This window comes from Oncorhynchus mykiss, chromosome 12 (genome assembly GCF_057628025.1).
Source record: "Oncorhynchus mykiss isolate SJ-2025 chromosome 12, ASM5762802v1, whole genome shotgun sequence".
In the NCBI taxonomy this organism is placed as follows: Eukaryota; Metazoa; Chordata; class Actinopteri; order Salmoniformes; family Salmonidae; genus Oncorhynchus; species Oncorhynchus mykiss.
Window position 1 is genome coordinate 40,740,455 of NC_143033.1, and position 27,011 is coordinate 40,767,465.

At 42.2% G+C, this 27,011-nt stretch overlaps 1 protein-coding gene and 1 long non-coding RNA gene across 17 annotated transcripts in view; both read right to left on the reverse strand.

Annotated features, from left to right (window-relative positions):
• The window catches only part of ncam1a (neural cell adhesion molecule 1a), a 305,600-nt gene that overhangs the window by 234,219 nt on the left and 44,370 nt on the right, over nt 1-27,011 (reverse strand). The gene's annotated exons all lie outside the window — the stretch shown is intronic.
• LOC118937672 (uncharacterized) lies at nt 3,566-6,126 on the reverse strand. Its single transcript, XR_005034984.2, has 3 exons — nt 4,843-6,126; nt 4,634-4,742; nt 3,566-4,415 (listed from the first exon to the last, which is right to left on the reverse strand). It is a non-coding gene; the product is annotated as an uncharacterized LOC118937672 (long non-coding RNA).

A 27,011-nucleotide genomic window follows, 5' to 3' on the forward strand; every position in this document is an offset into this window, starting at 1 on the left:
GGGCACTGGGATATTTTATTTTTGACCAGAGGAAAGAGTGCCTCCTACTGGCCCTCCAACACCACTTCCAGCAGTATCTGGTCTCCCATCCAGGGACGCACAAGGACCAACGCTGCTTCGTGCAAAATGTATGGGAGGCAAACATCTATAGCTCACCAGCATTAGCCTAGGTTAGTGGCCCACAATCTGTGATATTAAAAACAAATGAACCGAGGTGAGCATATTTTCTCCCCACATGCAGAAATGAGAATTGGCATGGAAATACAAACACTTTATGGCAGGCTTGAAATCATTACAATAAATGGTTCTCGCAGTAGGGATCATGGCTCATATCAAAATAGAATATTTATATTTTTAATCAGGAAGAACTGAATGCAGGCTGTGAGTTCAAACCTTCAAGGTGGGGTTTGATTAAGGTCTTGTTTTTGTTTTTTAACACAGGCAGAAAGGAAGCCAAATAAAGCCCCCTTGGAGTCTGGACTGGCGAATAGTACCAAAAGGACCCAAATGAGGCCTCGAAATATGTAAAGATCTAATAAAACGTGTTGGGCGTAAATGGGTGTTGAAGAACAGCATGAATTAGATACTAAACGAGAGCTGGGTGACCGAGCCATACTGTGCTGGTGGGACAGACATTCCAACTGATTGTCCGTCTGCACCAGATAGCCAAGGAGGGCTTTTAAATCTATGTGGGGAATGAGACGACACAATGTACTGCCCACGTCTCTGTCTACTCTTCTCAGGTTCATACGCTATTTAAGAGGCCCACCAGGAGCCATAAATTAAGAGAGGCCTTCTACCATAAAGGACCCTCTTTAAAAGGGCGAGCGTGTGGTCCATGCAGCTGGGCTGGGGATTATTCCCTTGTAACGAACAGGCTGTGAATACGACCATATATAGTGCAGTCATACATAATGGATGCATAGCCCACCAGCATGACTAAACCATATTAAACATCTCCAGTCAGCCTCACAACAATAAGATAAGAATGCAGAGAAATATGTAAAGCCACTTTTTTGAATTACTTTAAAGCCAGGGAGCCTAGCCCACTCCCAACTTCGGTCATCATTTCTCCCAAATAAAGAGATGCTTTTTGAATCCTATCTAACCAATCAGGCAATTGCTGGGACGGCCACTGATTCAGTTACAGTGGCAGCTGAGTTTCTGGCAACTGGTAGCATAAGGGGAATCTCCCCTCACTTTGTAACGTATGGTAGCTCAATGCAAGAACACAAAGACCCCGGCTGCCCACAGCTGTCTAGACAAAAGCGGCACAAAATGGAGGGTAAAGCCAAAGAAGTAGAACTGGACACCAGGCTTCCGTCACAAAAGGACAGGCCATATAGGCTTTAAATGGCAGGAGGGAGGTAATGAAGGACAAACTTAGAGCCACTTTGTTGAGCGAAGCAATATCCTACAACTATAACCTGTCCCAAGTTAAGTTCAGCATTAATTATGTATCCGAGTCAGCTTTCTTTAGAGTTTCTAGCTCTCCATAGGGGTATAGTTCAGTAATGTAACCTTATTCCCCAACACGTTTCGAAAGGTTCCTGTATGCAGGGGATAAGGGTGAGGGCGTTTGTAAGGGGCAACTGGCCAGTGTTAACACAGCACTCCAGCCACCTCAGATGTGGACATGAAAGAAAATAGAATAGCTTTGACTTGGCGATGACACTTATGAAACACAGTAACAAAAACTCAGTGGCGAAAGGCACCGAAGAACAACAGGTTCTTTGTGAGGGAACAACTGTAACACGAGTGGCGGGTTCAGCCAAGGAACTATTTTTATGAATTAGCTTGAGCATTGAGCAATAACATGTCCTGATGGTTCTCATGAAAAAATAAATATTGTAAGTGCTCAACGCAACCGTATCGGACATTTTTAAAACTGGGTCACTTTACCCTCTGGCAGAGTGCATTCTGATTTAAGCATTGCAAGCAGGCCAAATGCAATTTACTATTGCTGGAAATTGCCAGGAACCTCACAATACGATACTATCACGATACTTAGGTGCAGATACGATATGTATTGCGATTCTCACGATTCTAGATGTATTGTGATTAAATAGTGTATTTTATTGCCATTTGATGTTCCAAACATTGCACACTATACAGTGCATTTGGAATGTATTCAGACCCGTTGACTTTTTCCACATTTTGTTACGTTAGCGTTATTCTAAAATTGATTAAATTAAATAATTTCCTCATCAATCTACCCACTACCCCATAATGACAAAGCGAAAATGGTTTCTTAGAAATGCTAGCAAAATTATTAAACATCAAAAAACAGATATACACTACCGTTTAAAAGTCAGAGGTCACTTAGAAATGTCCTTGTTTTTGAAAGAAAAGCAAATTTTCCGTCCATTAAAATAACATCAAATTGATCAGAAATACATTGTAGACCTTGTTAATGTTGTAAATGACTATTGTTGCTGGAAAGTTCTGATTTTTTATGGAATATCTACATAGGCATACAGAGGCCAATTATCAGCAACCATCACTCCTGTGTTCCAATGGCATGTTGTGTCAGCTGTTTATCATTTTAAAAGGCTAATTGATCATTAGAAAACCCTTTGGCAATTATGTTAGCACAGCTTAAAAATGTTGATCTGATTAAAGAATCAACAAAACTGGCCTTCTTTAGACTAGTTGAGTATCTGGAGCATCAGCATTTGTGGCTCAAAATGGCCAAAAACAAATAACTTTCTTCTAAAACTCGGCAGTCTATTCTTGCTCTGAGAAATGAAGGCTATTCCATGCGAGAAATTGTCAAGAAACTGAAGATCTCGTACAACACTGTGTTCTACTCCCTTCACTAAAAAGTGCAAACTGGCCCTAACCAGAATAGAAAGAGGAGTGGGAGGCCCCGGTGCACAACTGAGCAAGAGGACAAGTACATTAGAGTGTTTAGTTTGAGAAACAAAAGCCTCACAAATCCTCAACTGGCAGCTTCATTAAATAGTACCCGCAAAACACCAGTCTCAACATCAATAGTGAAGCAGCGACTACGGGTTGCTGGCCTTCTAGGCAGAGTAGCAAAGAAAAAGCCATATCTCAGACTGGCCAATAAAAATAACATATTAAGATGGGCAAAAGAACGCAGACACCGGACAGAGGAACTTTTGCTTTTGTACTTTTACAATGGATAAAAGTAGAGACTTGGAGCTAGAATATGGTATATAATAAACTGTTGTTGAGGAACAATGGGAAAGTAATTCTGCTTTGGAAGTTGAGAAACTTGTAACCCCATTTGTGAAATGAACCCTTGAATTTTTGGTACACCTACTGGAGAGTTCTTCTTTGACAACACATTCAGCATATTCACACCCTGTGAAGCCTTAGCCCACCCATGTCTTTAAGGAATCACATGTAAGGCCATGTGCTAAATAGTATAGTAAACAACCAAATATTTCAAGATGAAAAGTAGTAGCCTACAATAAGGAAAAACTCCAGGTAAAAACACACTTTATCTAGTCCTTGGCCTATATCCTAATCTGATTTACTGTAGGTGCAGGTCTTGTTGGTCTTCCCATTACCGTCTCTCGTAAACACACACTATATCAAACAAAATCAACGTTTATTTGTCACATACAGAAGGTGTAAACGGTACAGTGAAATGGTTACATGCATATTTGTAAAGTAGCAATATAAAAAAAAAGGTGTCCAGAAAATATATTTTATAAATATTAGATGATGCTTACCGCAGACAAATGTCTAAATTGATGGGTCCTGTGAATGAAATGCTATAAATGCCAGTCACATCTTGTTAAGTGTACAGAAGGTGTACACGATACAGTGAAATGGTTACTTGCATAGTAGCAATATCAAAAATAGAAAGTGTCAATATAAACAATAAATAAACAAAAGTGTCAAAGTGCCAGTAAGAGAAAGAACAAAATATACAGTATGTACACGAACAATGTCAATAACGATATCAGTGATACTTTTGATAGACAATGAAGTTATATGCATACAATAAGGGGTAAAGTGGCTGAGCAGCGTGATAAAAACTAAATGTAGCAGCAACGTATCGTATGCGTGTTTGTGTGTTAGGGGGAGAGTGATGTGAATGTGCTGCTACTAGAGAGAGTCCGGATGAATGGGAACTCGGCCTCCAGTGATGAACTGGTCCATCAGCACCACGCATGAACAAGGGCATCTATATTTGGAGAGCCTGTTTCTGTCCTGCCCTTTACTTTGGTGCAGGACATTTGATGTCCATGGCCTCCTTGTCGCAAAATTCCCTAATCTTCTCAAAAATATATCTTTGTCTAGTTGTGTCCAGGTGGTGCTTGTACAGGCAGACCATCTATGGGAGAAAGGACATCAGCATTGCGCAGCAGCTGAAACCTGGTCCCGACTGGGTCGCTGCTCCTTTGGCGACAACAACACCAGGCTCCAGAGCATCAAAGCTGTAAAACAGGAAAATAGACCCAAAAAAAATTAAGACATTACAACCTTGCATAACATCAATTGACCTCCCAAGTTTAGATAAGAAGAATAACCTCATACAATGCAATGAAAATGATATTCAGTTGAAGTGCTGGTACTGCTTGATCTGTGGCAGCCACCTGAAGTAAGGAGTCAGGTGTTGTTGCCAGCCACAGCCTTACACCAGCACCATACCAACCTCCAGTCCAACCAACAGTGGGATGTTGTCCCGTCACAGTGCTGTCCTTCACCACACCAGCAATCTCTCCACAGATTCCTGAAGGAAGAAAGCCCGAATACACGTACCTCTGAAAAATAAACAAATAATGCGAGATTAATAAAAGTAGTGCCAATCATGTTGGAGGTAAATTAAATAATAAAAATATGGGTTATTTATGCTTTACATACCAAGTGTTGTCATCGATTCCTTGTAGAGACACCACACTGCTGCTTCTGTCACATGGGATGGCAGCAGCTTTCCACCAAAGTGTTTGTGTCCTGGGTGGCATCGTGGCAATACTATTGCATTATCCTCGGCATAGTTGTTGTTCACAACTCGCTGCAAGTCCTCATGCTTCAGGTGTAACCTGCGCTTGCTTGGACCAGCTCTCTTTTTGATGAGGCATTAGACCATTCTCCTTGTATGACTGGTGGAAGAGAGTCTGGCGTGTTCTACAGATGCTGAAAGACAAATTCCAGATACAAATATCTTAGCATTATTATACAATAGATAGCCGTAATCACCGCCAAACACACCTGACTAACTTGATTAGTCATGTAATCATCTGCCGAAGTGGAGTCTTGTTTAAACATGTAGGTAGCTAAACAATGACCCATAACCCCAACCCATAGAGTACAAGCAATACAAACCGATTGTCATAGCTAGTTAAAGCTAACGAACTAGGTTCAAAGTAAGTTAGCCATCTAACATTAGGCTATAAGTAGCAATGCAAATGGCTTCATGAGATAATATTAATACACAGATCATAAACGTAATGTTAGCTAGTGAGTCAGCCAACTAATGTTAGCTAGCTGGCTTTAACTTGCAATGAAAACGACTTCCTGACTAAATTCCTGAAATGTATAATATCTGAAAATGTAGCTGGACTCTTACCCGTATTCATAGATGAACGGTTCACGGCAGACTGCAACCCATTTCATTAAATTGGACGTCCTGTGTCGTTTCCGTTTCATTTGTACAGCTTGCTTGGCCCGTTGTGTCAAATCGCTCTGGTTCACACTGACCGTGTGCAATGCCATAAGATTCATCAGATCTTTTTCCCTCTGTCACGGATTCCATTTTTGCCCTTAGTTTGAATATGTAATCTGGAGAAACACCTCGATAATATCTTTAAAAAAAACTGCAGTAGAAAGGAGTATCTACACATAGCGAGCAGGCTATGTTATAGACAGAATGTGCTACATGGTCGATCAATCCGAAATCATCTCATCGCTTGTCCAGCCCATTCATTATCTCAGCCAATCATGTCTAGCGGGAAGGTTCCCTCCTTTTTCTGTGGCTAAAAACATCTAGGCTTGTGATTATTCTTTTTTTAATTCCTATTTACAGATGGCATGCAAGTTTCTTATTAAGGTTCACGTGGTCCAGAAGGCATTCTGCCCAAAAAAAATCATTTTGATAAAAAAAATTAAACATTCTAATGCCTCTTCTGTGAAGTAGTGGCTTGCGACATATGCCTAGTTTCCTGAAACGAGTCCCATATTGTCCCCCAAAACTATTGCGATATGTAAACTGTATAGCTTTTTTTACCCATTACTACAATTTACACCGGGCTCTTATCCACATGTATTGTCCTGTAAAGAGGGCGTGGCCTAGATATGTACAGTGCCTACTCGGCCTAAGCTCTGGCAGGATCAATGGGAAAGCTGAAAGACTTTTAATTCAATAATGCTCATGTTAAACCAATCCAAATCTAATTGGATTGGCCATTTCCCTTCATCGATCAAGCTGCAGAGTCTGTCACTTAGCGAAGAGGATGTGTGTCTCTACTAGTGTCAAACCAATTTGTCTCTCACTACTAAAACGTGCTTAATGGGATGGATATACACAAGCATTTGGTTAGGACGCATATTTCCATGACAATAGCCGGGAAAGCACACTTCTCCTCAGTTTTCACTTTCTTTCTAACTAATTCTGTAGTTACTAACTTTTGCCAGAGCAGAAGGAAAGAGATAAAGACATCAGTTAAGGCGTGTGGCTAAGTATTGTCACTTCATTTCATTTTCTGAGCTCCTCAGAACAAAAAGAGACTGTCCGTGCGGGAGCTTGATTAAACTCTTTAAGCATTTATCAGATACACTATCGAGCCTGAACTCCTGGGCAAATTCAAGGTTTTAAATGTTTATCAGATACACTATCGAGCCTGAACTCCTGGGCAACTTCAAGGTTTTAAATGTTTATCAGATACACTATCAAGCCTGAACTCCTGGGCAACTTCAAGGTTTTAAATGTTTATCAGATACACTATCGAGCCTGAACTCCTGGGCAACTTCAAGGTTTTAAATGTTTCTCAGATACACTATCGAGCCTGAACTCCTGGGCAACTTCAAGGTTTTAAATGTTTATCAGATACACTATCGAGCCTGAACTCCTGGGCAACTTCAAGGTTTTAAATGTTTATCAGATACACTATCGAGCCTGAACTCCTGGGCAACTTCAAGGTTTTAAATGTTTATCAGATACACTATCGAGCCTGAACTCCTGGGCAACTTCAAGGTTTTAAATGATTATCAGATACACTATCAAGCCTGAACTCCTGGGCAACTTCAAGGTTTTAAATGTTTATCAGATACACTATCAAGCCTGAACTCCTGGGCAACTTCAAGGTTTTAAATGTTTATCAGATACACTATCGAGCCTGAACTCCTGGGCAACTTCAAGGTTTTAAATGTTTATCAGATACACTATCAAGCCTGAACTCCTGGGCAACTTCAAGGTTTTAAATGTTTATCAGATACACTATCAAGCCTGAACTCCTGGGCAACTTCAAGGTTGGAGGAGCTAAGGTTTCTTTTGCTTTGTTCACCGAGCCAAGAGGGGGAAAAGGCATCTGAATGTCTTTAGTAGAGCACATGAGGGAAATCTATTCACTGCCAAGTCTGAGACCACAGCTGGAAAAAAACACCATGCAGATGACCACTGGAGGGGAACTGTGCTGAGACTTAAAATAGGAGTATTTGTGGAACAGAATCTAGGAATATGATCCATGTGTACTCAGTAGCAATAGGTGATTCACGACTAAAGGAATTTGCTATTGTTCTTGGGGGTGCCTTCAACTCTGAAAGTCCAGTTTGCTTAAGAGGGTAGTTCTCTTCTAAAACTGCTGAGTGTGCAGGGGGCACTAATAGTACTGCTGACAAGGCCCTGATCGTACTTGTTGAGTTATAGCACAATCCTTCACAGTATGATCTCAGAGGTTGGTTGCTAAATCCTCCGGGTTTGACCCACCCCGAGCACTAGAGAAGTGATGAGGAGCTAAAAGGCTGCCACCTTCACCTCTCTAAGCCTATGGGTCACTGTTTTGTGTCAGTTAAAGTAAACTCTTAGTACACTGTGTAGCCAGCTCATTTAATATGCACCGATTGAGATCCAGAAGTCTAATGAAGTATTTTTTGGGGGCTTTACCAACCTGTTATTCTTCTCTCTTTTTACACCCTAGCTCAGCACACTGGGTTCAATTCTCTGTCTCAATGTGTTCAGGGCAACGCGTGACTCATGCTAATGAAATCTCATTCAGCAATCGATGAGCAGCCTTCGGCTTAATGTTTATGCATACAATTATTTAATCTTAACGCAATCTCACTGTCTGGGGGGTCTTCTCTCCTCCCTACCCCCCTGCCAATTAGACAGACTCGTATGTCAACTGCCTCTGGGAAAATAAATAAATAAATTGGCAGCAAAAAAAAAAGAGAGAAAGAAAACACTTGCTACTTACAAATGAATGGTACTGAAACAGTCAACAGGGCTTTTCTGCGTGTGAGGATGTTCCCCTTGAATAAGCAGATTTAGGGGAGTGCTAATAGGTCTTTGTAGATTGCCTTTCAAGGATCAAAGAGATGAATTGGGCCCATTAAAATGGGACAGAGCAGTGTAGAAACATAAAATAAGGGAAGACTTATTTGCTGCATTCTAAAGAGGCCTTTCAGTGAATGTCTTCTCACCTTTCACACAAATAGCAGTGCCACGATCGCAAAGATCGTTTCATGATCATTCATTAGATGGGATCAATGAACATAATCATGTAAAGCCTAGTTGGATGTTTGACCTAGAGATGTTTCAGCGACAGACCATGAGTCTCAAGTACATGTCTAGGACAGTGTTTCCCAACTCTGGTCCTCGAGTACCCCCAATAGTACACATTTCTGTTGTAGTCCTGAACAAACACACCTCATTCAACTCATTGAGGGCTTGATGATTAGTTGACAAGTTGAATCAGGTGTGCTTGTCCAGGGCTACAATGAAAACTTGTACTTTTAGGGGTACTCGCGGATCAGGGTCGGGAAACACTGGTCTAAGACATGCTCATTTCTCAGTATGTGAAGATTATCATACACTGCCATGGAAATAGAATACGACCCAGTTGACAGCATGTGACACTATTTTCACCCTGACCACTAGATTACTGGCGAGGTCCTCCAATGAGAACTGAGTCTATAAAGTTGTTCAAACACACGGCACACATACTAGATTCGAAAAGCTGACTGTTTGGGTGAATACCTCTCCTTGCCTCCTCATGAACTGCTGTTGTGTTTTTAGCCATGATACTGTAGTGATGCAGGGAAAATAATTGCTACAGTTACATTTCAGGATATTATTTTTTACGATATATTGTATTGTTTTGACAATATCGCAAGAAAATGTTTTCTGTAGTTGGCTGTACCTGCACCAAAATAAACCTATTTGTTTTCATCACTTTTATTTTCATGACCGATTAATACAAATTTTCTAATGGCTCTCTCTTGTCCCTCTGCAGCAGACATATCGTGAGAAATAAGTTTGGACCATGCAATCACAATAGAATCACAGTATTGAATCGCGAATACATTTAGAATTGTGAGAATCGCAATACATATCGCATCGGCACCTAAGTATCGTGTTAATATCATATCGGGAGGTCCCTGGCAATTCCCAGTCCTAAGATACTGCCATGACAACCAACACCCACCAAGAGTAGATATGCTCTTCTTGCTTTGCACGCATTTGCTTTGCAACGCACCCTCTTCTCTGGTTTATTCCATCTATCATGGAAGTGTTCAAGGTTAGAAACAAAGGTTACATCCGATATATGCTAATGACCTCTCCCAAGATTTCAGAAGCCTCAATTCCAGGCAATCTGTTGGGGGTTCAGGTTACCTTGACTATCAGCAGACCACAACTGCCAGTAATCTAGTCACTGAAAGCATTGTCTGGTTCTGTGGCTCCAGCTAGTAAGTCGCAACATCTACGGAAGTACAGCGTTTAGATATACTGCGCACATTGTCCGAGCTGTGAGCACAACCATGAGTGGATAGTTGACTGTCGCTCCAAATCTCAACTGCAAACACTTGGCAATTTAGATTGCACTTGATTGCAATTTCGAAGAGAGAATTCGATTTACATAGAAACAATTTCTTCACAGCTGAAAGATGCAGCCGCTCCAAAATATGTCTTGAGAGATCACTTTCTCTCTTCACAGACAGTTCAAGCCGTTCAAACAACGTTTTAGATTTCGGCACAACAATTTCAATTTTGATACTTTATTTCTGCCTTTTGGACACTTGGCACAACATTATGCCACCTGCTCTCATAGCTGCTCCAAATCCGGTGCAGTCATTACAATTCATTTGATTAACTTAATCTATGGGCCATTATGTGTAATGGGCTGAAATGTCTTACAGTTGGCCTAGTTATGACAGCAAATCAATACATGTATTCCCCTGAATTAAAGTAATCCAGCGAGACTACTTTTTTAATGGGTATTGCATTTCTTGGCATAATAATGTAATGTCCCAATGGTCAAGCTCATCAGCATTAAAAACGTTAAAGCCACAGTAACTGTCAATCACCTTAATACTCAAACAGATGGAATCATTTTTATTTCAAATACAACTGAAATATAACACAATTGTGTCGTTTTCATTTGCTGTACTTTACTGTCTAACACCAAAGGCAGTCTGAGATATCTTCGATATGTTTATTGAAGTGGTGGTATTGAAAACCCTCCAACAAATCGGGGTTTTGATTCAGTAGAGCCGATAACATATCAATTTATTTGTTGGACAGATGAATAGCAGCTGCAATTCAATAAATGGTCCTAATAAAATGTGCTTGTTGACGCTCCTCATAGTACAACTGTGTTGTAAAGGACTCGACAATGGTGATTGTCTGGCACACAACAATGTCTAGACAGGAGGAAAAAACCTAGGAGAGGGTAAAACCAGGGGTGCACATCAAAAGCTGCCTGATTACTGTCTGCAGTGAAAGCTGGCATGGGCTCACCCTCATTTTCAAAAGGACAACTGCAAGGGTAATTCCACAAACAATGGCACTTAGGCACCTGGGGAATCTTCTAAAAAAGCATCCTGGCTCCCTCGATTACCCAGCTCTCACATGGTCTACAATCCAGTCATGGTGTACCCGTTCATGGGCAGAAATTGTTAAGAGTGTGGGGGGTGGGAGGAGAATGAGAGAGTAGTGCCTTAATGAATCACAGCAGTAGCAATAAACACATAAGCATTACAGCATGGGATACTTTCTGCGACACTCGAGCAGGGATCTGATTAGATGCAATGTGTTGGATGGGATGGATGGGGCCTGTCTACTACCCCTACTCTCTCTCTCTGAGGCACAGACACAAAATGGCAGCTGAGAGGCTCCCTGAACACATTGATCTCCACCGTTCTGCCTGGCGCCTGGCTGAGCCATATGGCTTCAGCAATCACTTTAGCCCCTGCCAGCCTCTGCAATACTTACACTTCTTCAAGAGGAAGATTGGCTTGCCTACCTCAGCGCCGTAAGTCTGCTCTGTTTTCGTTCCTTTGCTGTCTTTTTTTCATGGTAACTCAAGCAGCAAATGTGGAGAAAGCATCGACATAAGACCTTCAGGCTGTTACCAGGCTGTTCAGGGGGGGCTTTCGATCCAATACTGTGCTTGTGGATCAACACTCAGTTAATTCAACAGGAGCCCATATTTCTGATGAGAGCTCAAATGTTCTACCACTTCAGTGTACACAACACCAAATGGCTCAGATGAATTGTACAGTAAACCAGTAAGTGTGAGAGAGAACAAGAAAGCAAAAAAGATGAAATGCTTATTGAGAATCTCATACACAGTTCCCTGTGAGAAGGGGGGGGGGGACTGGAAGGCAGTTGGAGCTTCCTTGGCTTTCACTCCTCTTCTCCTTCCAACAAATTGTTTTTTTCTCTATGTGATGTAGAAGTATATTGACTGAGCTGCTTACCCCTGGCAGTCCGAGACACAGACATGCATGTTAGTGTTAGAAGGCAAGGCGTCCCTGTGACCAAGTACTTAATGTAAACCATCTCTATGTTAGTCAGCCCTCTCTGCAGCTGCTTTGCATTAGACTGATATTAGCCTCAATACAATTAAACCTGCCTGGCTGAGCCACACTCAGAGCAGAGGTACCCCTCTGAGCGGTTGGATCTGCAATGTCTTGACAGCTAAAGAAGCTCAACTCTCTCTCTCTCTCTCTCTCTCTCTTTGTTTCACTCTGTCAACAGACACCATAATAGATAGTCATCCTGACCTGTGGTCTACTAAAATTTCCACCATTCATGTTTACAGTGGAGGACAATTCATTAGAGGTGAATTGGCCCATTGACCTCCTCATTATCAATGAGCCAACAGCCCTTAAAAAAATGGTTTATTTAACCTTTACTTAACTAGGCAAGTCAGTTAAGAACAAATTCTTATTTACAAGAATCTGGCACAGCCAGAAGAGGACTGGCCACCCCTCACAGCCTGCTTCCTCTCTAGGTTTCTTCCTAGGTTCCGGCCTGCATTGCTTTGCATTACTCTGGCCAAACCCCAACGACGCTGGGTCAATTGCGCACCGCCCTATCGGACTCCCCAATCACGGCCAAGTGTGATACAGCCTGGACTCTAACCAGGTACTATAGTGATGCCTGCTTGCACTGAGATGCAGTGCCTTAGACCACTGCGCCACTCTGAATATGTTTTCTTTATCAGTTTTTACTGAAAGGCTGAATTCCTACAAGCACACTGAAGCCTTACAGTAGAGCCCAGACATACTAGTTTGTGAATTCATAAAGACCAATACATATATAATAGCATCTACAGATGAAGCATCTTTTCTAGATGTCAGGATGGTGTATTGGAGGCAAAGTCAAGTGCAGGAGAGCAGATACAATGAACAGGCGCACTTTTATTATAGTTCCAAAAACGAGGGCACACCTACATGAAACAAACGTGCTCAAAAAACGTAACATAAAAGTAGAGCGTGTAAATTAATACTACCTAACATGAACACAATTACACACAAAACATGATGGGAAACAGAGGGTTAAATACAAGTAGTTTAATTGGGGAAATGTAAACCAGGTGTGTATGGAAACAAGACAAGACTAATGGATACACGAAAAAAATGGAGCGGCGATGGCTTGAAAGCCGGTGACGTCGATCGCCGAACGTCGTCCGAACAAGGAGAGGGGCTGACTTCAGCAGAAGTCGTGACACTAGAAAAGGTTTATAAGGACTCATTTGCATAAAGGGTCCCACCCATTTAGTAACCAGGAATCCTTGATTTATGGTGGCCATTTAAATTGACCCCATAAAGTTCCCCCTACTATGTTATAGGGCGAAGAGGCAACACTGTAGTGATGGGAAGTTCAGTTTTTTTTTTTTACTGACTCTGATCTTTTCAACAAAATAACACATTTTCATTTGATTCAGAAATGCCCAGAGCCCTACTGGCGGACGATGAACTCAAAACTCGAAAGAGTCGTGATTCTCGCCATAGGGGGTTGGAGAGATGTGACTAAGAGACTTATAAAAGTGTACTTCAAACAATGTACATTTGTGACTGCTAAGCATATAAATAATAGTATTTATTGCTACCTTTGAAACAATGTCTACACTCTTAGAAAACATGGTGCTATCGTAACCAAACTAGATTGTGAATGACTCTTTGTGGAATGACTTGACTGACGAGAGGGAGATAAGCACATATCGTTCTCGAACTGCAGGAGCCCCCTGATTCGTTCTCGAGTTTGAATGTTGAGCAGAAGCAGGCTGTGTATCCTAGGTTTTGTGTCCATCACAGCCCAAAGCTGCGTCCATCGATAACATTCAATACTCAATTGGTAACACTTCATTTTAAGGTACACATATTAGCCACCAATTTGTAGTTTATAAGTATGTACAGTTGTAGTCGGAAGTTTACATACACTTAGGTTGGATCATTAAAACTTGTTTTTCAACCACTACACAAATTTCTTGTTAACAAACTATAGTTTGGCAAGTCGGTTAGGACATCTACTTTGTGCACGACACAAGTAATTTTTCCAACAATTGATTACAGACAGATTATTTCACTTATAATTCACTGTATCACAATTCCAGTGGGTCAGACGTTTACATACACTATGTTGACTGTGTCGTAAAACAGCTTGGGAAATTCCAGAAAATGAAGCTTTAGAAGCTTCTGGGAGGCTATTTGACATCATTTGAGTCAGTTGGAGGTGTACCTGTGGATGTATTTCAAGGCCTACCTTCAAACTCAGTGCCTCTTTGCTTGACATCATGGGAAAATCAAAAGAAATCAGCCCAAAGAATTGTAGACTTCCACAAGTCTGGTTCATCCTTGGGAGAAATTTCCAAACGCCTTTTCAAACAATAGTACGCAAGTATAAACACCATGGGACCACGCAGCCGTCACACCGCTCAGGAAGGAGACACGTTCTGTCTCCTAGAGATGAACGTACTTTGGGTGCGAAAAGTGTGAGTCAATCCCAGAACAACAGCAAAAGACCTTGTGAAGATGCTGGAGGAAGCAGGTACAAAAGTATCTATATCCACAGTAAAACGAGTCCTATATCGACATAACCTGAAAGGTCGCTCAGCAAGGGAGAAGCCACTGCTCCAAAACCGCCATAAAAAGCCAGACTATGGTTTGCAGCTCCACATAGGGACAAAGATCGTACATTTTGGAGAAATGTCATCTGGTCTGATGAAACAAAAATAGAACTGTTTGGCCATAATGACCATTGTTATGTTTGGAGGAAAAAGGGGGAGGCTTGCAAGCCGAAGTTGTGGCAAAATGGCTTAAGGAAAACAAAGTCAAGGTATTGGAGTGGCCATCACAAAGCCCTGACCTCAATCCTATAGAAAATGTGTGGGCAGAAGGACTATAATCCTGACTCAGTTACACCAGCTCTGTCAGGAGGAATGGGCCAAAGACCCAAATAACTTATTTTCCACCATAATTTGCAAATAAATTCATTAAAAATCCTACAATGTGATTTTCTGGATTTTTTTTCTCATTTTGTCTGTCATAGTTGAAGTGTAGCTATGATGAAAATTACAGGCCTCTCTCATCTTTTTAAGTGGGAGAACTTGCAAAATTGGTGGCTGACTAAATACTTTTTTGCCCCACTGTATAAGTACATAAAAGGTCCAGAAGATTAAAAAAAATGCCAGCTCAAGCTGAGATATTAATGCTTCATCTGTAAAGCAATTAACTATCAACTAATTAATGGGGTACACCGTTAGGAAACATTGTTTTATGTATGCGGGAAGTTGCTGTGTTCACGCCTTGAATGCAACGATTCCATGTTTCTAGGTTTCTTCATACGTGCATTCCATCCGTGATGTTTTTAAGATGCTTAGGCCATGGTAATCTCAGGCTTTCATGAAATAAAAAAGTAAACAAACAGCCATCACAACACAGAGCTTAAGCATATGTTTTTTTCAAATGGCATACTCTTCCCTCAGTGTTTAAATGACATGCTCTTAAAATAGCCGTGGAGATGAAAGCCTTCACAAAACCAGTCAAATCCCTGATTCACATTCATCTGACCTCTTTTTAAAAACGAACTCTCCTCCCCTCTTTGCTCTTTTTAAAACTCTGCCTCGCTCTAAAGGTTGTAATTGTGGCTGCTCCAGGGTAATTTCGAGGGCAGCGGCCCTCTGTTGCCCCTTTTTTTGGAGTGTGAGTAGTGTGGTTGGCTTTGAACCAGGCCTGGTTCGTAGTCATTAAAAACCCTGGACCTTTTGGAAATACCACTAGGTCTTTGGACATTTGACATCCATTTTGGAGCATTTCCTGGCTGCCAGTGCAGGATGTGCCAACTCAAGGAGTATCTTGGAAATTGTTGAAATGTCTTTAGGGTTGGGGAGTCATTACCAAACAGAGCTGCAAAGGGGGTCGACCTGCTTGCCAGCCAGCTCAACACACGGGCAACAGATGATAGGGAATGCCATGTGCCACAACCAGCCTGCCGACACCGATCCCTCCCAGCCAGCCAATCAGGGTTTACAGAAATAGACTAGCAGGCCGTGAGTAGAGCACAGCGGAGCGTTTTTCCTGGGAATGTGGAGCGGGGAAAACATCCTCATCGCTACGCCAGCTCTCCCAGACCTTCTGACACTGGCAGACGAGACTTAGCTTGCAGCGCTGACACACCGACAGAGGGGTGTTTTGTTTTGTGGCTGTCTAAGACCTTCTACTCTTAGCGGTTATTTGGCTCTTCTTAGCACTTCAGGTATTCACACTTAAGGCAAAATCGAGTCAAAAAGTATCCAAAGAAGAGAGAGAGAGGGAAGGAAAGAGAGGTGAACTTCCGGAGGTATGTTGTGGAGGCAGAGGAGCCGGGATTCAGACAAGAGCTGTAAATAAATTAACAACCGAGAGGAGAGACTGGCCTTGAACACACAATCCTTCTATTGCTAGGAAGTCAGTGTTTTCATCATATGACTCCACTTCAGATGCACCAGACATCATGACTATATTCCTTTCCTAAAGATACCTCAGCTGTCAAAACTGTTAAATAATGCATTTGGCATTTGAAAAGTGCCATGCTGTTCAACACCTTTAAGTGCATTTTCCTCCATATTTTTTTGATAGCTCTGTGCGCCTCGGATACTCTGTCTCGGCAATTATATCATGTCCAGAATCTCCTCTAATCTCGTTACAGTTCTGCCATTTTACATGTCTTTAAAGTAGTGTCCCAGCAGGAAACTGAAAAGACAAACAGACATCTCAGTGATGATGCCTACCGCACCAGGAGCCTCCCATCCTGGCTCTACCCTAATTAAAAAAGTATATTTAATGAGCATTTAAAGAGCGCCCATGTTAAGAATAGCAATAAGCATGCCTGCCAGGTCATCTATGCCTCAGCCAAGGCTACCTTGATTGGTTTTCTCAAAAGTGTCTTCTAATAGTTTCCTTATGAAGCCAGCCATTTTGAGTTAACGAAGCAAGGGGGATTCAAACTGACTCCTAGTATTATTTGAGTTAGTTGAGTTGTTCAATATCTTTTCTGCATGCTTTCTATCTCATTTTGGTCATTTATGTTGACACTGAAACTGTTTTTCCATCCCAAAAATTACCAAATTAGATGGCCCCCCTAAGAATTGTCTACACAGGAAAAAAATTGTAATTAGCTCTAATGATGGTAATTTCCTCCATATTAAAGGGATAGTTTGAGATTTTGGTAATGAAGCGCTTCATCTAATTACACAGATTCAGAAGAACAGGAACAGCTAGCATGCTAACTATTCCTGTAGACTTTCAATCAGTAGGGTCCGCAGAGTACCGTCCGTGAAGGTATTGCAGGGGGTCCGCCCCCCCAAAAAGAAACAATTATATTAGCTGTTCCTGTTCATCCGACTCTGGGGAAGTAGATAAAAGGCTTCATTGCCAAAATCTCTAACTATCCCTTTAACTATCTCTTGGAAATAAATGTTTGAACACCCCTTAAATAAGTGACTGTCATACTCATGAATGTGTACAGTAAATTCAATAATATTAACGTATTGGATTTAGATACTGTTTTCCCTAAGTTTTGTAACCTAGGGTACCATCTCTGTAATATCTTTTTTTTATTGGAAAGCTACATTGACAGCTTATCCTTGGATAAATCTCAGTAATCTCAATATCAGTATATCACTGCTAGACGAGGATAGAGATGATACAGTACAGATCATTCAAACTAAAAGGGCAATACTTAATCCTCCTCTCTAACACCACAGGAATGTGTTATCAGTGGAACCATCCAGAGCTGAAGATGCACTATCTAGAGCTGGAGATGTGTTTGTATGGGTTGGTACATGTACAGTACGTGGGTATATATACACTACATAGCTAAAAGTGTAGGGACACCTGCTTCTCGAATATCTCATTCCTAAATCATGGGCATTAATATGGAGGATTTCCACTAGATGTTGGAACATTGCAGTGGAGCCTTGCTTCCATTCAGCCACAAGAGCATTAGTGAGTTTGGGCACTGATGTTGGGCGATTAGGCCTGGCTCACAGTCGGCGTTCCAATTCATCCCAAAGGTTTCGATGGGGTTGAGGTCAGGGCTCTGTGCAGGCCAGTCAATTTCTTCCACACCGATCTCGACAAACAATTTCTGTATGGACCTCGATTTGTGCACAGGGGCATTGTCATACTGAAACATTAAAGGGCCTTCCCCAAACTGTTGCCACAAAGTTGGAGGCACAGAATTGTCTAGAATGTCATTGTATATTGTAGCGTTAAGATTTTCCTTCACTGGAACTAAGGGACCTAGCCCCAACCATGAAAAACAAACCCAGATTATTATTCCTCCTCCACTATACTTTCCAGTTGGCATTATGCTTTTGGGCAGGTAGTGTTCTCCTGGCGTCCACCAAACTTAGATTTGTCTGTCAGACTGCCAGGTGAAGCGTGATTTATCACTTCAGAGAACATGTTTCCACTGCTTCAGAGTCCAATGGCGGCGAGCTTTACTTCACTCCAGCCGTACGCTTGGCATTGGTGATCTTAAGCTTGAGTGAGGCTGCTCAGCCGTGGAAACCCATTTCATGAAGTTTGCAACAAACAGTTATTGTGCTTCAGCACTCGGCAGTTCCATTCTGTGAGCTTGTGGGGCCTACCACTTTGCGGCTGAGCCGTTGCTGCTCCTAGACGTTTCTGCCCTGCACTAGCAGGGCAGAAATTTGATGAACTGACTTGTTGGAAAGGTGGCATGCTGTGATGGTGCCACGTTGAAAGTCATTGATCTCTTCAGTACGGCCATTCTACTGCCAATGTTTATGGAGATTGCATGGCTGTGTGCTCGATTTTATACACCTGTCAGCAACGTGTGGCTGAAATAGCCGAATCGAATACTTTTGGCCATGTAGTGTGTGTACCAACACAAACAAACAACCTGCTGGCTGGTATCAACACAACACCACACAGGCTAGAGGGATCTCTGGATCTCTGCAGTCCCAGAGATACTTAGCCAAGTCCATCTAATGACTAGAGTTACACTGAACAAAAATATAAACGCACCATGTAAAGTGTTGGTCCCATGTTTCATGAACTAAAATAAAAAATCCCAGAAATTTTCCATACGCACAAAAAGCTTATTTCTTTTACGTTTTGTGCACAAATTTGTTTACATCCCTGTTAGTGCGCACTTCTCCTTAGCCAAGATAATCCATCCACCTGACAGGTGTGGCCTATCAAGAAGCTGATTAAACATGATCATTACACTGGTGCACCTTGTGCTGGGGACAATAAAAGGCCACTCTAAAATGTGCAGTTTGTCACACAACACAATGCCACATATGTCTCAAGTTTTGAGGGAGCGTGCAATTGGCATGCTGACTGCAGGAATGTCCACCAGAGCTGTTGCAGATAATTGAACGTTCATTTCTCTACCATAAGCTGCCTCCATTGTCATTTTAGGGAAGAGGTGCTGAGGAGTTTTCTGTCTGTAATAAAGCCCTTTGTGGGGAAAACTCATTCTGATGGGCTGGGCCTGGCTCCCCAGTGGGTTGGCCTTGCTGCCAAGTGGGTGGGCCTACGCCCTCCAAGGCTCACCCATGGCTGTGCCCCTGCTCAGTCATGTGAAATCCATATATTAGGGCCTAATGAATGTATTTCAATTGATTGATTTCCTTCTATGAACTGTAACTCAGTAAATTCTTTAAAACTGTTGCATGTTGCATTTAAATTTTTGTTCCGTATAATACATCAGACAGAAATGCTATTGCCGAGTCTCCACTCCCCTCTTTTTCTTTTTATTTCACCTTTATTTAACCACGTAGGCTATTTGGTTGCAAGTTCTCATTTACAGCTGCGACCTGGCCAAGACAAAGCAAAGCAGTGCGACACAAACAACAACACAGAGTTACACATGGAATAAACAAACATACAGTCAATAACACAATAGAAAAAAAGTCTATATACAGTGTGTGCAAATGAGGTAAGATAAGGGAGGTAAGGCAATAAATAGGCCATAGTGGCAAAATAATTACAATTTAGCAATTAAACACTGGAGTGATAGATGTTCAGAAGATGAATGTGCAAGTACAGATACTGGGGTGTAAAGGAAAAATAAATAACAGTATGGGGATGAGGTAGTTGGGTGGGCAATTTACAGATGGGCTATGTACAGATGCAGTGATCTGTGAGCTGCTCTGACAGCTGGTGATTAAAGTTAGTGAGGGAGATATCTGTCTCCAGCTTCAGTGATTCTAGCAATTCGTTCCAGTCATTAGCAGCAGAGAATTGGAAGGAAAGGCAGCCAAAGGAGGAATTGGCTTTGGGGGTGACCAGTGAAATACACCTGCTGGAGCGATAGCTATGGGTGGGTGCTGCTATGGTGACCAGTGAGCTGAGATAAGGCAGGGATTTACCTAGCAAAGACTTATAGATGACCTGGAGCCAATGGGTTTGGCGACAAATATGAAGTGAGGGCCAGCCGACGAGAGCATACAGGTAGCAGTGGTGTGTAGTATATGGGGCTTTGGTGACAAAACAGATGGCAATGTGATAGACTGCATCCAATTTGCTGAGTAGTGTTGGAGGCTATTTTGTAAAAGCCGAAGTTGTAAAAGCCGAAAGATAGTCAGTTTTACGAGGGTATGTTTGGCAGCATGAGTGAAATAGGATGCCGATTCTAGATTTAATTTTGGATTGGAGATGCTTGATGTGAGTCTGGAAGGAGAGTTTACAGTCTAACCAGACACCTAGGTGTTTGTATTTGTCCACATATTCTAAGTCAGAACCGTCCAGTGTAGTGATGCTGGACGGGCGGGCAGCGATCGGTTGAAGATCATGCATTTAGTTTTACATTTAAGAGCAGTTGGAGGCCACGGAAGGAGAGTTGTATGGCATTGAAGCTCATCTGCAGGTTACTTAACACAGTGTCATAAGAAGGGCCAGAAGTATACAGAATGGTGTCGTCTGCGTAGGTGGATCAGAGAATCACCTGCAGCAAGAGCGACATCATTGATGTTTAGGACCTTGAGCGTGGCTAAGGTGCACCCATGACCAGCTCGGAAACCAGATTGCATAGCGGAGAAGGTAACGTGGGATCCGAAATGGTCGGTGATCTGTTTGTTAACTTGGCATTTGAAGACCTTAGAAAAGCAGGGTAGGATAGATTTTGGTCTGTAGCAGTTTGATATAGGTCTGTAGCAGGATAGATATAGGTCTGTAGCAACTCTCATATTGCCATCATCCAATACCCCGTCACTGAGCAACAACAGCAGGTTTCTAACCTACAATGACTTTATGTGGGGTAATAAGTGTTCCACTGCACCACCGCACTTGAAAATCATCAAAGATACAAATCAATTGCTAAGCATATAAACGAGGTGAATCTAGGAGTAACTAGTGGGTTATTATGACCAAGTGTGAATTATGAGCAATTAAAAACATGCAAGGCAGATTTTATGATACCTACATTTACTGATGTTGGAAGTTCCCACAAGGAGAGCTAAAAATGAGGGGGGAAAAGCCGCCCTGCACGAGCCCTTGGGGAAAACAATGATAAATTCTGGGGGTGAAACTTGAGTGTTATGGACAAAGCTAGGCTGTGCATCACCTAGCCTACAAGCGGTGGCCACTGTATTCTCCCCTATGGCTCAGACGTAAGGCCCCATCCCTGACAGGAGGCCGGAGGCCCCTCTAGAGAAATGTGCCATGGTGAATGGTGGAGTGGAGTGAGCAGACGGGAGCATTTAGAAAGAACAGGCAGTGCATGGATGACTTCCTGAGAGTCTCGCTGAGCTGCTTAATCGTAACCAGATTTGGAGCATTAAGATGAAAACAAAACTCCAAAAGCTCGTACAGTTTATGGGTCTTAAGATGCAAGCCTAATTGCATCTGTGTGTGTGTATGTGTGTGTGTGTGTGTGTGTGTGTGTGTGTGTGTGTGTGTGTGTGTGTGTGTTTGTCAAAGGGGATTTGGATGAATGTGTCAGAATATGTGTGTTCTTTCTGGGCTTCATTATGTTTTGACCCATTAAACCACCTGGCTTGGGGGTCGCTGGATCATTCACATTATTTAATAGTGTGTATGAAGGATCCATCTCACTGGAGTTTCCTGCGTGATTGTTTTTAAAAGTAGGAGTGATGTGAAACAGTAGTAGAAATAGTAGGATACACCTTAGAAGTAACCTAAACTAAAAGGTTCAAAGTTACTAGTAAACAATAAATGACTTACCTTGAGAAAGAGACAGAATACCAAGAAAACCCCATCAAGACACCAGAGGATCCAGAGGACAGGAGAGAAAGAGAGAAGTCCAAACACTGAATTAGTCATTGGTTTATGATTTGAATGGTAACATACAAGTTGTAAATCACATTGATTCGGGTGTGCAGTTTGCGAAACATTTCCATACGATAGTAATGGTCGGAAAATATCTACATACAGTACCATTAAACAACAAAGTTCACTGGTCATCTTCATGAGAAAACTTCCTAAGAGAGTCTCAGGTAGCCTTTTCAAATCGAATGGCTAACTGAGATACTGTCCTCATATCTTGTGATTGTTCATCATCATGTGAGAATGAATGGAAGTGAATCAAGACTGTGCGCCCAAGGTTAATCATATTCTCACATTTATCACGACGCATAGGAGAAGGACATGGCGTACTGTCTGAATTACAAAGCTGTGTCTTTTAGACGGGTTTGAAGGGTGTTGTCATGGATATACATCATCTCTGAATGGTAAAAATCACTGCAGCTAAACCACCAGTGTTTGCTTGCCAGTAATTGAATTTGTGTTGGTCTAAGAGATTAACGCTATCTCAGGTTACATGGCATCCTTTCAGCGGCGAGGTCACACTATAATCAGAGATCCGCGCATAGCAATAAGCGACAATAAGCGACAATAACAAACATAGACTTTGGCTCAGCGTTCGCAAGTTTTCACTGAGAACGTCATTTGAGAAGCGCTCTTGTTCTCTTTGTGCAAAGGTCACAGCTGTATGTTTCTTTCCTCAGAGTGGAGTTCCTCTGTCTGGTTTGGTCTATTGTTAATTTATTAATTGTTGAAAATTATTCAAAATAACCCAAAGCTCCAATAGGCTCTGCAGAAGAACACTGGGGATCATTATTGAGGAAAAGGTGGGAGTTGGGACTAATTTAGGCCCCTTGGCCAATTAGCCTTGTCCATTCCAGATCACTTCCTAAAGTCCAGCTAACAACACCGTAGAACACTCGCTCATTCATCCTCTGAACTTCAGATTCACAATGAATACTCGGCTGCCGAGCCAATCGGACACATAGCATTTTGCACAACTAAAGGCCTGTGACAAATGCCAGGTTTTACTGTATCTCTGAAAAAGCATACTTTCCATTTAACGTTGTAAGTGGCAGTTAGCACAGCTTATTCTAGTGCTTGCCAGGATATAGTGGTACAAAGGGCCAAGCAAAAACACAAATTACTTTACAGATGGAGGCATAAGCTGACACACACAGATCATTGATATTCACTGTAAAGTGCTTTAAAGAGACCACCCGCTGTCTTAATTGTACGTTGCCAGCCCAACGTTGAAAGCTCTGGGACCAAAGCTTTTAAAGCTAACATTTAGCAACATATTGATCTTCTACTCCCTTTTAACCTGGATATGCACTTGAAATAATTTTGTCCAAAATTGAGAAAAAATGACATTTTGGGCATTGTCCATAAGTAACAAAATCTGGATTGGTACTTCTAATATCTGAGCTCAGATATTCAGTGCCATAGCAAGAGGCAGCTGTGCACTTCTCCATATCTCTGACTAATGATAATGAATGTTGTAAAAGCTGAGAGCCTCTTCTCAGTGTCGGACTGTGTGAACTTTGGAGTGGTTGATTCAGTGGAGAGTGCCGAGTCCCCCGTCCCTCTCAACGGTGACACGGCGGGTTCCTGAATGCTGAGCAGCTTCCCCGCCGCTCGGATCTGAGAGGACGGCGCGGCTCGCTGATGTGAGGAGAATCGAGTTCCACCAAGATAAACATTTGGCACATTTGCCTCTCACGATGTGGGAGGGCAATTTCTTCCCGTCTGAGCAATGTGAAAATATGCTTGAATAATCAACAGCTACTAGTCCTTTCTCTTGTCTCTCTCTCTCTCTTTCAACTTAACTAACATTTACATAGTAGGAAACCCCTCGTGTTGTCCTCCTTCAGCAGTTTGTTTCAGCTAAGCTGATGTAATCGATGTTTCATGTACATCCGTATGAGCTCCTCATGGGTTGTAGCAGGTCTCAGTCTGCACTGCTCTCCAGTAGTTTACTCTCTACCCATCAACCTAGGTTAATGGAGAGAGCTGTATGCTCTGGGATACTGCTCACTTAATGCAATCTCATTTTGCAGCAGGCGGAGCGGAGTGCCAAAGAGCAGAAATTTGTATTGGTGTCACCCGCAAGTGCTGCCTCGCTCCTCGAAATAGCTTATGCCATGCACTGAACCCCGACAGAGTTGGCCTTGGAGACTGCAGCGGGGACTTACACACACTGCCTGGCCGGGGTCGATTAGCAGAGAGGCCGCTTAAACTGTGAACGTCTCGGGATGCACTTCCACAAAAGAAACCTGGGTCAATTTGAACTGGCAGCTGGTGGCAGGTATTCTACAAGATGTGTGTGTAGTGGAGGTTGGGGATACTGGATCCATGTGTTCTTTCTTTACCACCCAGCAATATAAGATGGGGCTAAGAATGGAGTAGGGGTGGAGGCTTAGACATCAATAAAACATCTCAGGGGAATACGGTCAGTGTGAGGCTGTGTAAGGCTTGACTGGGCAGGTTGGAGGTGGTGTTGTTGTTCAGAGGCTGGAATTCTCTATCAGAGCCACAACTCTTACGTCTGTGATCTTTGTCCACTGAGAAAGTAGCCAAACTGTTTGTTTTCATTTGAAGTGCCATCTCTAGAACTGGATAAAAAGAAACTCAACATGAATATGTCTCTCCACAGCAGTGCACTCCAAAAATATGAACAGATTCTGTAAGTGAGTAGCATTTCTAATGTGGAGAAATAGCATAAGCCATTTAGAGTAGTGATATTGTAGGAACAAGGGAATAATGAAGTTCTGCTTCGAGACAATCTCAGCATCTGGGGTTATTTTGTGTCAACAATAGCAATCTGTAGCCTCTAAATGAACCTCCTGTCTGACTGCTGAAGACGTGTCTGCAAAATTCCTTGAGTTGTGGCCATGCCAAAACAACTGTTCAAGGGGGCGGGCTAGCCCGGCAAGGCACAGTCCAAAGAAGCAGTTACAAACAGATAAGAGCTTCTGTGCTTCTACATCTGCATTGCTTCCTCTTTGGGGTTTTAGGCTGGGTATCTGTATAAGCACTTCGTGACAACTACTGATGTAGAAAGGGCTTTATGAAATACATTTGTAAAATTGATTGAAGAGCCCCAACAATGGCCCACTGAGGCACCTCTTCATCACTACTAGCACAAGTTGAGGTAAGGTAAGCTAAAAATGTTTTATGTCAAGCCAAAAGCACACTGGCTAACAGCTCACTGAACGTCATTTAACAACACAGGAAATAAATGTATGATGTTACCGCATGAGTGTCATAATGTGACAGTCGGAATGGTGCCTTACCATAGCCAATCGTGAAATATGGATAATCCTTCGTTCTAACCAGAAATGAACAAAAACTTGGTAGTAAACCTATATCTGGTGAGGCATATCGGCACACTCTATTAAGATCTCATGTTTCAATCCAGTGACAGCTTTATTTAACCATTTCCAACACAGAATCCAGGGAATATCCTCCTGCTACAAAGTGAGTGGAGCTCCCTACATCATACATAATGTATGAGCTCTGGGTGCAAATAAGTTCTAGGCTACCAGGGAAAGAAAGGTGGGCAATGAAATATAAAGAATATAAACAGTTTTTTTTGTGGAGAAAAAAATTGACACAAATTGTCTACACCAATTCATGTGTCTGAAGTATGAGGTCATTTTGAAAACTATGCTAATCTGAACCTCGAAAACGCAATTACTTGAATCAATACCACGGTGCATTTTGCCCTTCAACCCATGAACAGACAATCCTTGCTGCAACAGACTGTCAGAACCCTAATGGGAGACACTATCTCCCCTGCTATCTTTTGTTTCGCTCAATGATGAGTTGAATTATAACCATCATCATTAACTCCTTATCTGTGGTTCATCTGGGCCCTAGTCCACTTGTCTCCTAGCCCACTGATCTGTAGGCCCTATACACATACGTTGCTCTTTAAGAGGCCAGTCTATTTCTTCATCGAACACTCCATTAGATGGAGTCCAGCTTTATTATCATTATACAGACTGGATTAATCTATTCAGCCAGCAGACATGTGCTTGGTTTTCCAATGTGCTTAATGGAGGACAGCATTGCTGCTGCTATCCTCCTGCTGTACTTTCATCCTCCTACTGTACTTGTTCGCAGAATTTATGAGATTTAATTTGGGACTATGCAACATGTGCAGGAATTGAATGACTTGAGAAAACAAATAGCACCAGTTTCAAATTATCTAAATATTTAGAGGGCAAAATGACACCTTTGTTTCTCTGGCAGATGAAAGCGACCCTTGACTCGGCTCTTTTATAGTTTGTTTGGTTGAGGAGCTTGGCTTACAGTGATAGAGCTAATGTCAACACCAGCCAAATACCAAATTACAAAGCGAAGGAGTGACCATGCGTGTTACCCCACTGCTAGGGCTTCGGCAGGGAACACATGATCTTTGTCAATAACCCAAGGAAAAAAAGCACCTTCCTATCTCAATTGCCATGGCCAGAAATACAAGACGTGGGCTGTATTTGGCACAAAAAATACATTTACCCCAAGACAGACGAGAGATATTTGTGATTCCCATCAGTCACCTGTCATGTAACACGAAGAGTAGGGTTCTGAACCCTGGGGTGATAAAATCGCCTCTCCAATACACCTATCACACATTTAATGGTGCGTCGCTCTAAAAGTGCATGCTCAGTGCACCATGTTTTAACAGGTTTGTGTGGTGACAAATGCCCTGTTGTCACAAAAGGAGCTGGTGGAGGCAGACAAGCAATATCTGCTATGGTGAGATGGAGAACTCTGATTTAAAAGCCCCATTTCCGACCTACTGTTGTTTG